The sequence below is a fragment of the Pinus tabuliformis genome, chromosome 9 (assembly GCF_031772625.1).
Source record: "Pinus tabuliformis cultivar Carrire ecotype Pingquan chromosome 9, CPIR1, whole genome shotgun sequence".
Lineage (NCBI taxonomy): Eukaryota > Viridiplantae > Streptophyta > Pinopsida > Pinales > Pinaceae > Pinus > Pinus tabuliformis.
Genome location: NC_142307.1, coordinates 304,631,169 through 304,640,705, shown reverse-complemented (window position 1 = coordinate 304,640,705; position 9,537 = coordinate 304,631,169). Strand labels below are relative to the sequence as shown.

Below are 9,537 nucleotides of genomic sequence, written 5' to 3'. Positions count from 1 at the left end.
CCATTGAGGGACATAGTGATATTGACAAAGCTCGTTCATTCATTGAAAGAATTCAGCAAATTCAAGAACAGCTTGAGAAGAGTCAAGGCAAGTACAAGGAAAGACACGACAATCATAGTGTCGATCACAAGTTTCAAGAAGGGGATGAGGTATGGTTGTACATTAGTAATGAAAGGATGCAAGGAGAAGGTAAAAATCTAAAGCCTATTCGTTATGGTCCATTCAAAATCCTCAAGAAAATTGGAAATAATGCTTTTCAATTAGATTTGTCTTCCTACATGCAAATGTATTCTATTGTCAATGTGGAGAACTTACGTTTGTATGAACCTCCTTTTATTGTTGATCATGAAAGTGTTGTTCAGCTGCCATCTATAGAATATTTCTCGCCAGAATTCTTAGATGAGCTGAAAGAAGATACAATCCTTGATAGAAGGACACGCACTTTAAGGAGGCGCAGTGTAGATTATGTTCAGGTTGGTTTCAAAGGCAACAAACCGAACAATGCAAAGTGGATGGAGGTGGATAGAGTGAGGGAGCTATACCCTCACCTCTTTAACAGGTAGTTGAAGGCTTTTGGGGTCCAAAAGCTTCCCAATGGGGAGGCGTGATCAGGTGCTCATGTCCTAAGTGTCGTAAAATGCTCAAAATTTAAAATGCTCAGAACTATTTCAAAGTTGAAAAAATGTAAATTGCTCATCCTCCTGATTCTAGCGCCACAAACGGTTCGAAAAACGGTCGCCGTATGAGAAAGTTATGGCAAAAAGAAGAATTTCTCAGTAACATTGAAATTTTGAATTTTTCAAAAAAAAAAAAAAAAGGATATTCCACAAAATATTCCTTGTAATATTCCAAGGAATATTCCTTTGGGGCAGCCAATCACAGGTTTCCACGTGGCAAGCCCGGAGGCTGCCACGTGGCTTATGATGACGTCATCATATTCTATGGGCACATTGTAAAATTTTTTGGCATTGGCAAGTTTGGAACACACAACCTCCTCCACACCAGCCAAACACTTTACCAACACGCCACCAGGGTTACATGTGTTATATGGGTGGCAGAAACATTTTATAAAGTTTAAATTTGGTTTGGGCGGGGCCCTAAGGGGGCCATCCCCTAACGGCCAGCCCCCATTCCATGTGACCTCCGCCCTTGAACCGTGGGCTTAACCCTTAACCGTCGACACAAAGTCCGAGGTAAAACCGCCAACCGTTCACATGTATTTATTATAAATGCAGTTAAGTTGGCGGAAATTTGGCAATAAAGCCAAATTTGGGCAGACCCACCATATTTGGTGGGCCTAACTCGCTCCAACTAAAGTTAACTGGAGTTTTTCAAGGGCAACTGGCAGTGGGGAGTAAATGGCCATAACTTTGGCTAGGAAAGGCGGTTTTGGACGATTTTTTTTTTTTTTTTGAGTATTTTCGACCTTCTGAAGCCATTGGTGCAGGTCTTATAGCCATCTAAGGTCATTTGCAGAGGTTTTGGAGCCGTGGAAGTTCTATGAGCCACTAGGGCCCAGTATTGGGAGAATTGTATAGGGTTGCAGATATCCATTGGAGGTGAACCAGTAGTCAATCCTGAAGGATTCAAGTGTTTTGAATCTGTTTTTACCATCTATTCCACCTATAGATGCTTCTATTCAGCTGTATATTCAATTTGAGCATTTAATTAAAACAAGGACAGGCCCATTTGGGAGCCTTGGACCCAGCAGACGTAGCCCAGGAGGGGTGAACTGCTTCATCAACTTCTTTTGCGTCTGTGGTTGATTTATTTTGCAGAACAAATTCGTTTTAGTGTGTTAAACAGTAAAAGGAAATAAATCTGCTATATTTTAATGGGTCATGAACAGCTGAAAATTTCATTTGTTTATTTTCTGCAAGACATGAACATCTTTTAAACATGTATATATCTGAATTGAATACCTTGCAAGCCATTTACAATTAGTTTCAAATTCAGATCACTAACTTAGAAAGCTCACATTTTACAGCCCAAAATTCTTTACCAAATTTTGGTGCTTGTGCACTAGATTTCCAATTCCTAGCTCCTTTACTGTAAGTGATCCAAGTGGATATTTGTGGCAACCTGCCTATTCCACCTGGACCCCCACCATTTTTTCTTTCATCTTTTCAATTTCCTTAATTGTAGCATAAGTTACTATTTTTGGTAGTTTTTCAGGTCCTAAACTTCCGGAGCCATTTTGAGGCAATAAACGATGTTTTTTGGAAAACGATAAAACATGGGTCTTAATTTAACATTTGTAGTCGAAAGTTATAGTCATTAGACAGATATTTATAATTAAGTATTATGTGCATCAAACGAAGATCGCATGCCAAAGTTATGACCCCAGGAAGTTGATGTACCAATTTACACAAACGAGGCCCACAATTTTGGCACTTCATCTCCTAGGGTTAGGTTTTTGGATGTTTAGGGTTTTCAATTATTCCTCAATAATAAATAGGTCTTTGAGCCTCATTGTAACACAGTTCAGAGGCATGTAGCTATGACATCTCCTCTTAGAGATAAAGTTACCATCGCCCGAGCTAGTATATTTCCATTTTGTATGTAAGCATATTTCAGTACTTTAATACTCATGCAATGCTGTTTTATTTATGCTACATCTTTGTGTTTATGTTTATATCTTTATTTTGTTGTGTTCATGTATAAGTCTGGATTAGTGGTATCAAAGCGGTATGCTCCTTCTCTATTTTTCTTTGCATTTCCCCAACGAGGTCAGGGTATAAGAAGTTAGGGCTCGAATTGGTTGAACCTTTACAAGACCAGCCTTACAAACCCCAATGGTCTCCCATGGCAGAAGAAAATAAAGACGAGGGAACAGGAGATCCCTTCAAAATATTGCTTGAAGAAGCCCTTGACTGACAAAGGAACGCGATGATGGACAACTTTTCTTGGATCCTTCGGCGACTACCCACATGCAATGTAACTTCATCCAATAATCACTCTATAGGCGCCACTCCCTTTAAGGTATAAGTCAACTTTGAAATATCCATATTTGAAGTCCAGAGAGATGCAGATGTCATAGATAAATGGTTAAATATTTTAGAAGGATATTTTTTAGTTCATTCTTTTTCCAATCGAGAAAATATTACTTTTTCACTCCTCAAAGTCGCCCCCCAAGTCAAGGACTAGTGGTAAGCCTACTGTGAGAAGAGGGATGAGAGGGAACCCTCAATATTTTCAATCGCACCCACTTAGAACTATTTTTGAAATGCCATCACGGAGTAGTATTACCTTGTCAGGAGCTATGATGATAAATACTTAAAGTGGACCACGTTGTGGCAGGGAAGGGACCAAGATGTGCCAGAGTTCACAAATAGTCTTCATAGCCTTCGCACAAAGTTGGGTATCAAGGATTCTGAGCAGCATTTGGTACTCAAGTATCGTGGTTGACTACACAAGTACATCTAGGACAAGATGGAGTTCCTGGACATCTACTCGTTCGACACCTCCTACAACACGTTGTCAAGATCAAGAAAAAATTTAAACATAAGAAGTGAGACTTTGGATCTGCGAATTTGAAGCAAGGGAAAGGAGCCCCCAAACTACATAACAAAGGATAAAGATAAGGTGGGGTGACCCAGGACAACCAGTTGAAGCAAAAATCAAAGAACAACACCATGAAGACAAAGAATGACTTGGGAAAATTGTGTGATTTCCATAAGAGCCCCACTCACAACACGAGTGAGTGTCAAGCCAAGAAGTCACTCGTGGTCGAGTTGAAGGCTTCTAAATTAGATGCATGTTTCGAATCTGAGTCAAAACCCGACAAGGGGAATGAAAAAGGGAATCAAATTACTGATGTGGAGCCCAGTGCCACTATTTCCACCACCAAGATCCAAAATATTGATCTCGAAGATCCAGAGGAGGGGGAGCACCTCTTCCACTAATAGACGTGGGTGAAGGGTTCTCTGCTATAGTTATTTCTCAACAGTGGGAGCAAAAAGAAACTCATTTCAACAAAGGTCGTGAAGCGGCTAGGCCTATTTCCCACATGTTAGAGCCTAGATTTGCCTCAGGCTGAAAAGGTAAGGTTCCAGGTCCACATCAAACCACGTTGAGCCTTGTAGCTAGCCCTACGAGGACAGGAGAGGGCTCTCTCTGGGTCACTCTCAGTAAAAATAAACAGTAGGGTCTGAGATGACTCAAAATGACTAATGATTTTAGGCTAGTAAATAAATATGAAAGAGGTAATTTAATGAATGACTGAATTTTCTGGGTTGTATGGGACAAAGAACAGCATGAGCTGAGAAATTAAATCAAATACACAGAGTGTTTCATGAGGCAAGATAGGCAGGAAGTTTAGCAATCAAACTGAAATAATATGGAGTGAAAAGATTGTTGAGAAGCTGAAAATGGCATACACATGAATCCCTTTAAAACAGAAGAAGAGACACAAAGCATGAATGCCTTCCCAAGGCAGATTAGCAAACTGGATTCTACCTTTCTTACTTAAAAGCATTCAATTGGAAATGATCATGAAAGGACAGTAAAACATAACAAGGTACATATGAAACAGAAATAAGAGACAAATGATAAACTCATACCACATGAATCTCATGAATGAGAGTTGCATCATTTCATTAATTCTTTGCCAAAACTATACAGTGAAAGCGCTGGGTTTTTCCTCCACACTACTCTAGAAACTCCAACCCTTTTCAAATGATTTACAATACAATAAATAAAAATCAGAGGTGGGAAAGCAGATCGATGAAAATAGGGAGTTGTTTCAACTAAAATTCTGAAGATAGAAAAAGAGTTATCCATTTGTTCTAAAGACAGAACCACATTACATTATTCCACTTGAAAATTTCTGATGACTAATGAAAAGGTGAAAATTGTAGCGTGATTCTCATTGAATCATGACTAAAGATAAAAATAGGCAATTCGTTCTTATCTCGCTGCTGTGGTAGATATTCTTTGTTCTAATTTTGGCTTTTGGCCATTGACTTTTCATCTTCCCTTTGTCGTTTGAATAAAATCCAACTTTTAATAAAAATATTTTTGAATCGGAATTCCACCAATTCCAGTCGCAATTTCTCCTTTACACATTCAAAACACCATTTAATTGTCATTGCAAAAGAAATAATCCATATCTATCAATCATTACATATGTACCCTCATGAAAATGCCACCTGTCATGACAGCCCATTTCACGGTCTGCCCTGCATATGTTTAAATATGGACGTTCCTTTGTAATTTTATTCAGATCTCTCGTACCTGACAGAGCAGTAGATGCTAGACCTAGCCAGCGCAGCCATGGTTTTTTCAACCATTGTAGAGATACCAAAGATAAGCCTTTACAATTGTAGAGATCCAGTCGTCTAAGTGTTCCTCTGATCACCCCATCACAATCTTTACCTGCAAGAGCTGCAACAGACATGTCTGTGACAGCAAAACAATTGCGAATGCAAAGTTCAACTATCTCCAGTCTCACTTTTGTCAAAAAAAAAATTTTCTTGTCTGATATAGCAAGCATGTAACCCAAATCAAGTTTTCTCAATTTCTTCTTAGTGGAACCTCCCAACAAAAGTGCTACTCCATGCTCAGTTACTCTTTTACAACCACGCAGAGATAAGGATACCAAGGGAACATGGACATTCCAGTATCAGTGATATCTTCTCCACTAAGAGATAAAGTATTCAGTTTCTTAAGCTTTGAAATAGCTCGCATACCATCATCTGCTACACTTTTACAGCCTGTGAGGTCAAGCACCTCTAGATCTGCACAGAGAGTAATGTGTTCCAATGATTCACTAGTTAAAAGACAGCACGAGATTAGTCTGACAGACACAAGGGAAAGAGAAGTAGCTAGATGATCATGAGAAGCCAAATCAGACAAATGGAATGTATTATAGAGTTCAAAAGTTTTCAAATTTTGCAAGCATGTATGAGCGCACTAAAACCAGCATTTGTCACTCTATAAAATCCTTCGAGCTTGATGGACTCCATGTTTTTATAGCCTTCATTCATGAGAAACATGCCCATGTCATTTACTCATCTAAAAAAAACTGGATAATTTATTCTACTACGGGAAAGGGGGAGGTGACATAAATAATTACAAGAACCCAAAGACTCCACACCACTATTGGTCAGATCATGTCATAGAAATGGTTCTCATAGAGGCGCATCCCTCAGATCTAAATTAACCGGGAGAATGAGATTTTGTGTGATCTGTGATATGATCTACAAAAAGTGTTAAGGACTGTATACTTTGGAAGGAAACTCCCATTGCGAAGGGAATCCCATTTTTTCCCTGGACAACAGCTATCCTTTGAATGCCCCAACCATATAATGATCTTTTTCTGTTACTTATTTCATATGCAAGTAGTTTACTGTCATGGGCATGAAAGATACTGTCACTTCAAAAATGCAAGAATCAAATTGTGCCTCTTCAAACTTGATGCACAAGGATTCCAGAGAGTGGCAACCATCGAAAATTTTTTCACCAACACGGAGTGAGGAGAGCTAAGTGATTTGAATTTTTCCAGTGCAACGATAAAAATTTTCATTTTTTGCCCTGTGCGCCGCACACAAGCCCAGTGCGCCGCGCTCACTGTATGCGTCGTGCCAATGGAGAAAAACAATGTGGAAATGTGCCCAGTGCGTCACGCAGCCTATGTGCGTCGCGCCTACTGCCAATGCGCCGCGCACATAACTCAAACCCATTTTTGTAATGTTTCCTCTGACTTTTGAATTTGAATGATGAAACTTTGTATCAAATTTTGTAGGGATGACAGATTTTAATATACCAATTTGAATAAAGAATCATGGATTGTCACAGACGTTTGGAGACGTAACTGCACGTGCTATTCTTTGAGAAAGGCGATGAAATGGTAAATTTTGGATGAAAACAATACCAGGACCTATATATTTGATGTGGGAATATATAGTGCTTGACACAACAACAACACATGCTGGATCAACAACTAGTACTTCTCCAGGTGCCAAATTTTTCTGTACAACAGACCCTCTCGCAACTATAAAAGCAAGGCCACATCCAACCAGTTTCTATCTCAAAATTCCCTCGCCACCAAAAACTCCAAGAAGCGCCCTCCTATTTACCGTAGTTGACATTGTCACATCATTAAGTGAACAGAGGTATGTATCTAGCTGACAAATAATTTCTCCACCAAAAGTGACCAGATCAATCAGAAGTATTCTTGCAAGAGACGGTGCTGCCACTCCAACAAAACCATCTTGGGAGCCAGAATTCACAAAAGCAGTGGTTACAAAATTCTTCCCAAAAAAACCATTGCCATATACCGCCTCCATTCTCTGGAGGCAATATGTTTTCCATTTGAATAGATCCATACATATAGCACATCGTACCAGGCTTGGTAATGACTATCTCATGTGGCTTTAACATAATCTGCAGTGTCTGAGCTTCTCCACCCAATATCTGGAATGTTATTACCACTGCCTAGGACTCTGGTACACATAAGGCTGAAACGGAGTAGAAAGTGAAGGAGCAGCCATGGCGTTGCTGCATATTTTGCAACATTTCTAATAGCCAAAACAATCACCCATCCATTTTCGGATACTTTCTGCACTAACTCTGTTTTGTTTGCTTTATGATTTTATGATGAACTTCTTTGTCTGCTTTGCAGGAATAGATGGCTGGAATTTCAGCAAAGGTGACCAGGGCTGGGCCTGGAGATCTATAGAACTTAAAATGCCTTAACAATTACATATTTATTACAAAAAACAATTTTAATGATTTCTTCTTCAAAACAAAGTTTTGAAGAAGAATCATTCTCAGCATTATTGGTGACAAAAATTATGGATTGAAAACTTATTAGGAACATCTTCATGGCCTGCTAGCTTTATTAGACACTTTGAGGACTAAATTAACTAAACCCTAGACCCTAAAAGACCTAAAAACCTTAAATAACTCTTTGCTTACAAGAGGCCAAAACAGGACTATGAATGATTTCAAAATTGATTCAACAAACGGACCTAAACCAGCAGGTACAAAGCATGAGGGGAAATGACTGACAAGACCTTTCCGTCAGATAATGGCATGTCCCTATCGGAATGTAACTGAATGAATCGAGCGAGACACGTAAAAAATGAAATGCAAAAGAGAACTTTTGATCGCTGATGGAGGGCTGACAGGACCAACTCTAACATTTGCTCCAATGGGGATGGTAGCTCCCTAGAGGTGCCAAGAACAACAGATCTCTCAAAGAGCTAGACAGTGCCTTCATCCATTGGGCTATGGAGTCCATTATTTCGAAAATCCAACATGACTCAATTTATTGACTGGAAATTCGACTCAAACTAACTCGATGCAAACATAAATGATTGAAAAAACTTGACTCTAACAAACTAACTCAAAATACTAAGACCTGAACTTAAAACTTAAAGCTTGATGGTAGTACATGACCACCTGTGTTTCTTACAAGACAATATACCATCAAACTATATCAAAATGCCAATGTAACCAATCAAGCAGATGCCTTCTTGATTGATTCTCCTGATCAGATCTTCTAGTCAACATTAGATACTTGTAACTGGGCATCCAAAAAGCTAATTGACCATGATCTCCTTCATCACTGACTACTGCAATAATCATCTTCACTACTGACTACAACAGATTTACCATTGGATCCTGTAAAACATGAGGATTTACCTCCTGCTAAAGAAACAAGGTGTCTTTCTCTTTTGATTCTGATCTTCCTTCATAATGTGCTTCAGTAAAAGTATGTTCCTGGTCCTCAAATAATTCTGAACAAGTAGATGAGCAGATTTCTTCTTCTAAGAACACTTCAAAACATGAGACATATGAAGAAGACTCTGAAAGGCAGTGTTGAATGTTCTGATCTTCTGTAGTCTGAATATATTTTTGATCATCTTCATATGATATGACAGCCAGATTCTCATTACATTCATCAATCATGAGAAAAGAAACTTCTGATGTTTCTTGATACTCAAGCATGACATTTCTATCATCTACCATAAATTCAGCGAGAGAAACCTTTTCACTTACTTGAGCAAAGTTCTCGTCTTGTTTTTCATAGAGGGAATGAACTACCTCCTCGTGAAGATCTAGTTTTGGTGAGATGAGAGCATTTAGGTCTGTACCTCTGTTTTCTGCATTTGAGGCAGCCTCAACAATGCAACTCTCTTTTCTGAAATCTGGAACAACATGTTTTTCCTCATCACAATTTATCTCTCGATCTTGTTTATCGTCATCATTATCTGAGATTGGAACATCATTTTCCTGCGTATCATCCTTTATTTCAACCAGATCCGAAATAAAACTTCTTCTTTCATCATTTTCAGCCATATGGGAATCTTCAACCTACTGATCTTGATAAGTGTCCTCTAAGATTTCTGTGTGCTGCTGAAACGGGTTTTCACACAGGGCTTCCATGATTTCTTCATCCATGAAATTATCATCTTCATAATATTTTTCAAGGCTTTCAATAAAACCATAAGCATGCTTGCAACAGTCCTAGACTAAATTTAATGATGGATAAGATTCTTTATATCTTTCAATGAACATGGCATGAAAATC

At 38.8% G+C, this 9,537-nt stretch overlaps 2 pseudogenes; both read right to left on the bottom strand.

Annotated features, from left to right (window-relative positions):
* Positions 1 to 5,086: 5,086 nt before the first annotated feature.
* Positions 5,087 to 6,683, bottom strand: LOC149148439 (F-box protein At-B pseudogene; annotated as a pseudogene).
* Positions 6,684 to 6,782: 99 nt separating this feature from the next.
* On the bottom strand, positions 6,783 to 7,493 carry LOC149148438 (uncharacterized; annotated as a pseudogene).
* Between the last annotated feature and the right edge of the window lie 2,044 nt (positions 7,494 to 9,537).